Below are 6,000 nucleotides of genomic sequence, written 5' to 3' on the forward strand. Positions count from 1 at the left end.
TTTCTATATTTTTTTCCTGTTGGAGAAATGGACTTTACTACTTATCCCATGGGAAGGAAAGTCAGGACAGAAAGTGACTGACAGTTGGAGTTTAGCATTAATTGTAGTTGCTGCTTCCATGTCTTTTGCCTGGCTGTTTTGGAAGTTTTAAATCATTCTGTTTGGGAGGCAGAAATGTCAAAGCTCCATTTTTGCCTGCTCCATGTGCTCTGTGTGCTTTTCTCTGTTCAAGTCTAAGGGACGTAACTGGGTTTGTTTTCTGCGTGGAAAGAGGGGTGCTCTGCCTCAGACTCTCATGGAACAAGTGCAAAAGAAATCCCCTAAATTCTGTCACCCTTGAAGTTTTTGACTATCAATGAACTGGAAAGATCAAGGCACATTTCAGCCACTCAGTCTGGCACAGCTGTGGAGTGGGCTGGGGACATGTCCAGGGCTGCATTGCCCCAAGGTCACAGATCAGGCTGGGACACAAAAAAGCCAGGGGGCTGTCTGATATCCTTTATATTCCATAAAAATGCCAGGAGGTGCCTGATATCCTTTATATTCCACAAAACTGCCAGGGATTCCCTTCATATTCTACAAAACTGTCAGGGAGTGTCTGATTCCCTTCATATTCTACAAAAATGCCATGGGATCCCTTCCTATTCCATAAAAATGCCAGTGTGGTGTCTGATACCTTTCATATTCCACAACAATTCTAGAGGGGTGTCTGATATCCTTTATATTCCACATAAATGGTAGTGTGGTGTCTGATTCCCTTCATATTCCACAACAATTCCAGGGGGGTATCTGATATGCTTCATATTCCACAACAATTCTAGGGGGGTGTCTGATATCCTTTGTGTTCCACATAAATTGTAGTGTGGTGTCTGATTCCCTTCCTATTCCACAAAAACATGCCAGGGGGTGTCTGATTCCCTTCATATTCTATAAAAATGCCATGGGAGTGTCTGATTCCCTTCATATTCCACAAAAATTTCAGGCTGGTGCCTGATCCCCTCCTCATTCCATGTCATGATCCATCCACTGGTGTTTCACTGAGCTCCCACCACTTCTCCCCCTGGCCTTGCTGACCCATTTTTAGGCTTGGAGCAAACTTCCTCCTTGCCTGTGAGAGTGTGGGTTCAATGCAGGAGACTTAAAACCCCCCCTGAACCCTTTGGTTCTTCTGGTTCATCAGCATTAGGGAAAAAAAAAATCTTAAATATCTTTATTCTGTATAAGATCACAGCTGAGTTGCAGCCTCCTTATCTCTCATGTAGAACAGGATATATAAAAGTGTCATGGAAAGAACCAGGCACTGTAACCATGAATATCTGAAAGATGGATGGCATTAATAATACAGGAGATGCCCTGTAAAAGTGTTGGAGCCTCTTAAAAACTGCAGCAACCTGCACAGCTGGGACTGAGTTTCAAGGTTTCAAATTTTTCTGTAGGGACTGACCACAGATCTGGCAATGCCAGAGAAAAATAAAGTGATTTTTACCCAGGATAGCACAAAGTGCTTCCCAGCAGCTCAGTGTGTTTTAGGTTCTCTCCAGATACAGCACATTTACCATGATTTGAGTATTTAAATGACCCTGTCTCTGAGCCCAGGCATGGGGAGATGAGGGACACAGGGTTAGACTCCATTAATGACTTTTTTTATTAAGAAAATTGGAGCCAAATCACCATATTTGAATTTGCCCAGTGTTGATTGTCTATTATTTAAAACAAAACAAACAAACAAAAAAAGGCTTTTCCCCTCCCAAATTGTTCTAGAAATTTAAATTCAGTCTAAAAGTTGCAATTTTTTTTTTCAGATGGTTTCTGCTGGCATTCACCAGATTAGATATTCATTATTCCTGACCCAATGGCTCTGTGTGTCAGCTCCTTGCTCAGCAGAGCCCATGTCCTTACAGAGAAAAGTGGGGAATGCTTGGCTTCCAGTGGGTGTTCCTGAAGTCCCTCTTTATTAAAAAAGAAGTCAACATCTGAAGCTGGTTAAGCAAGGAACAGTTTGCATGAAAGACATTACTCCAAATTCCTGAAGGAGAAAGTTTCAAAGATTAAAACCCATTAATGCTTGAGTTTAGTCCCCCAGAGCTGTGTAAATGTAGCCTTGCAAATATAACTGAGCTCTGGAAATTGCCCAAAAACCCCAAAGCAGTGTGCTGGAGATTATTAAAGAGCAGCAGCAAACATTCAACACATAGAAATTGAGAAAATATAAGGGATCACCATGAACTTTTTGAAAGGTGAAGCTGTAATCATCCTATTCCCTGCATCCAATTTCTGCTTCTGCCAGGAGCAACCTGCCTGCTGTTAGCTGGCAGTGATTTTGTGTTCTTCTGGGAATTTTGTTGGTGCTGATTTTCTTACTAGATGATGATCATATAATGACTGTACTCATGTGAGGGAAATTTTTTCCAAAGTCACAGCATTACACAGTGTTACTGCTTTTGTAGTCATTGTTAATTACTTAAAAGTGGCTTTTTAACAGATTTCAGTTAACACACTAACATTTCCAACTGCTTTTCCTCCTCCTCCTCCTCATTGTATCTCATCCCTTTATGATCACTCAGTTCCATGAACAGTGACTCATTTCACATGTTTCCATGGGTCCAGAAATGTACCATGCAGCCCACCCCTTTTCTCACCTTGCTCTCTATTATCTCTGAAATAATTCTATTCTTCATCTCTTAGTGACTCAAAGTATGGGGCTTCAAAAGATTTAAGGAAAAAAAAAATGGGTGGAGGAGAGGCAAACCAGAAGAAAATGATGCATCCACAGGCAATTAAGGAGTAAGGTTTGGGGAATCTTTCAGATTTGCTTTGCTTAAAGGTTAAAATCAAGGAAGCACAGGGTTAAGCAGCAGGGAAAAGTTCTGGAGGCTTTGCTGTTCATGTGGATGTGGATTTGAGCCTCCTCCCTGTAACTCTGCCAGTTTGTTACTTCCTAATGCCTGAGTGAATCCCAGCCCACCAGGCTGCAGGAACCATCATCACAACACTGGGCACCCAGGCATTCCAATCCAGACTGAAATTTGCCCTTTGCCAGCAGTTGTTATAATAACCAGCAACTTGGAAAGGAAATTTTCCCACCTCCCAGAAGTTTAAACACCAACATCCTCTCCCTCCTTTCCTGCAGCAGCATCCTACATGGGAATATTTGATATTTGAGGCACCACAGTTCTGGTGGCTGTGCTGTGGCTCCTGAAGCAAATTCTCAAATTCCCTCCAAATTCTCAAGGATAAATTATGCCTGTCAGCAGCCAGGGGCTGAGGAGGTTTTGATTCATGCCAGGCTGACAGAAAAGCTGTTACCTGTGTCTGATTCATTTCACAGCTCAGTGGGGCCAGGGGTGCCCATCCTGAGGGCTGTTATTCAAATCTCACCACAGAGCAGATTGCGTGTCAAGGATCCTTATTAAGGAAGAGAAACCTTCATGGGAAGAAGCTCGGATTAAGCTGTAGCAGAGGTGTGAGAAAACACAAGGAAACACCAGGAATTTCCACTCACAGCCTTAAGGATCTCTTTCCTCTCAATCTGAAAGTACTAAATAAATTTAAAACTAAAGATTAAATTAATTGCCTTTGTCCTGACATAAGTTTGAGGCGCAGAAATGATGGAAATTTCAGGAAATGTTGTTTTTCTCTCTGTAAAAAAGAACTTCACCTGTTAGGAAAGAGTGCCAGATATCCATTAGGATGGGCCAGTAGTTCATGACTAATGCTGAAGTCTGGGAGCAAAAGTATTTTATTTTCTCAGTGTCTCTGGGGAGATGAGGTGCATTTTTTGTTCCTTCCATTCCCACAGGCTGTCAGCTGTGAATGCAATTACAAGTCCTTGTCTACTTGTATCTGATATTGAGTAAAATTTGTGGAAGTTTCACTGTTGTTTACAATGAATTTCAAACAGACACTAAATTGCAGTGGAACCCTTAGGTTTTCAAGCACTGCTGCAGCTGCTGCAGACACACATCAAGACCAAATGCAGTGAATTAAACCCAAGGATTTGCCTGGCAGCCTGCACCACCTGATTGCAGAGACTGATTACAGATTAAATCCTTCTGACAACTGAACCCCTGAATAACAGAGCTTTCACAAGGTGGAAGGCTCCAGGTAATTGGGCTGTGCAGCAATTAGTTTTTGTTGGGGTAAAAAAATAAAAACAAACCCAAAATAAAAAGCACTGAAAAGTCTCAGTGTATTATAGCAGGTAATGTATTTTCCTTTTGCTTATTTGAAAGCTTGCCTTGAAGAATTAAGCATTGATTTAAAGATGTGGGGGGAAAGATGAAAGCAGGTGAGCAGGCAAAAGGGAGTGCATTGAATTTTATCTGGCTCCAAAATGGGATGGAATTCTTTCACTGAGAAAAGTTTTGCCACTTAGCAATTGTTGGAAGCAGCTCAGAGGTGGATTCTGTGATAGTTGATTCTTAGAAAAAGTTGTCATCTACCAAACTCTGATGTGCAGAGCAGAGGGAGAAACTGGAACCAGTCTCTAGAAGTCTGAAGAAGTCGTCTGGGTTCAGATTCATGGCTAGGCCCTCTTTTTAGGTTTGAACTATATGTGGTAACTCACAACAAGTTCTCATTTTTTTTAAGGATTACTTGAATTCCTAACTTCCTCTCAGAAAGATAGGCACAGGAAGTCAGAAGAAATGGCAGAAAATTGCTTTTTCAATGTAAAAGCATCAGTGGTGGTGGAAGTCAATGTATACAATTATTAGCAAACTCCTGCAACTCTCCAGTCTCAATCATGCTTTTCTGTCAGTGTTCTCAGTTTGTTTTTCCCTGAGGTGCCATTAACTCTGAGCTAATGAATCCAGAATTATTCCTGCATTACCAAAATAAAGTGATTGTTTAGCATAACAAAGCTGATAATTAGTAGAGCAGCAGAGATAGTGTTGGTAGCAGCAGCAGTGGGATGTGCAGCCAAATTGGTATTACCTGGAGACACCTCCCTCCAACAAAGTTATTTTGGTGGGTTCTGTTACCTTGGAGCTCTTCTGGTGGTGACTAAAGAACCCCAAGTTCTTCAGACTGAAACTTGGCTTGCCCTTGGTTAATTGTTTGCTATCTCCCAAGTCACAAAATATAACTTAATAACTAATTTAATAATGAATATTGCCAAGAGGGTCTCATGTAATTAATTATTTACTAGTATAAATATTTTCAGTGCAAATGAGAGATGTAAAAAATTTAGTTCTTCTGACCCACATACCAGGGTAGAGTACTGGAGGGATTGATGTAAGCAAGCTGTGTCTTAGCAGCTTAGGGATGCCATCATCTCCACCTCTTGCTCTGAGATTTCTGGGATCTCACATCCTACAGGGGAAATGAAAACACTTTTGTAGTTTCTGTGTCATGTCTGAAGAGTGATAGAGATTAGGAAGGTTTTCTATGTGTAAGGCAAGTGAAATTCAGCAATAAATTGCCAAGGGAATTGTGACTTTCTGGTAGCTAAGGTGCATGAAAGAGAAACTTGTGAATTCTCTGTTCAGTTCAAATGATCTGGAATTATACACAATTTCAACATCTGAAAAGTTGTGTGGTGACACCATCAGTTGGCATAAATCTAGGGGACTCCATTGTGTCCTCAGAATTTCAGACAGGCCTGTTCTTAGAAGTAATTTAGCTTTCTATTTGCTGCAGTTGTTTTCACCTCCCTCAGTCCATCTACAGCCCTGAATTGTAGCAGTGCATCGTTATGGAGAAGGAAAATGGAGTTTTTGTAACTCATGGGTGTGAAGTTCAGCTGGTAAGCCAGCAGAGTGATGTGGTAGAGATTGTGGGCTTGGGAAAAGCAGCATGTGGTTGTCAGAGGACAAAAATGAGAGACAGACAACCTGCATCTTACTCAGGAGAGTTCCTTAACTGCACGATGCTGGATAAATCATTGTAATGCTTTTAAAAGAGTTCCTACTCTTTTAAAAGTATTTTTTCCTGTGCTTTTTACCTGTTGCACAGCACAGCCTTGGCCTGTTGCTGGAACTCCCCAGTTTCCCTGGAAAT

This window comes from Molothrus aeneus, chromosome 8 (assembly GCF_037042795.1).
Source record: "Molothrus aeneus isolate 106 chromosome 8, BPBGC_Maene_1.0, whole genome shotgun sequence".
In the NCBI taxonomy this organism is placed as follows: Eukaryota; Metazoa; Chordata; class Aves; order Passeriformes; family Icteridae; genus Molothrus; species Molothrus aeneus.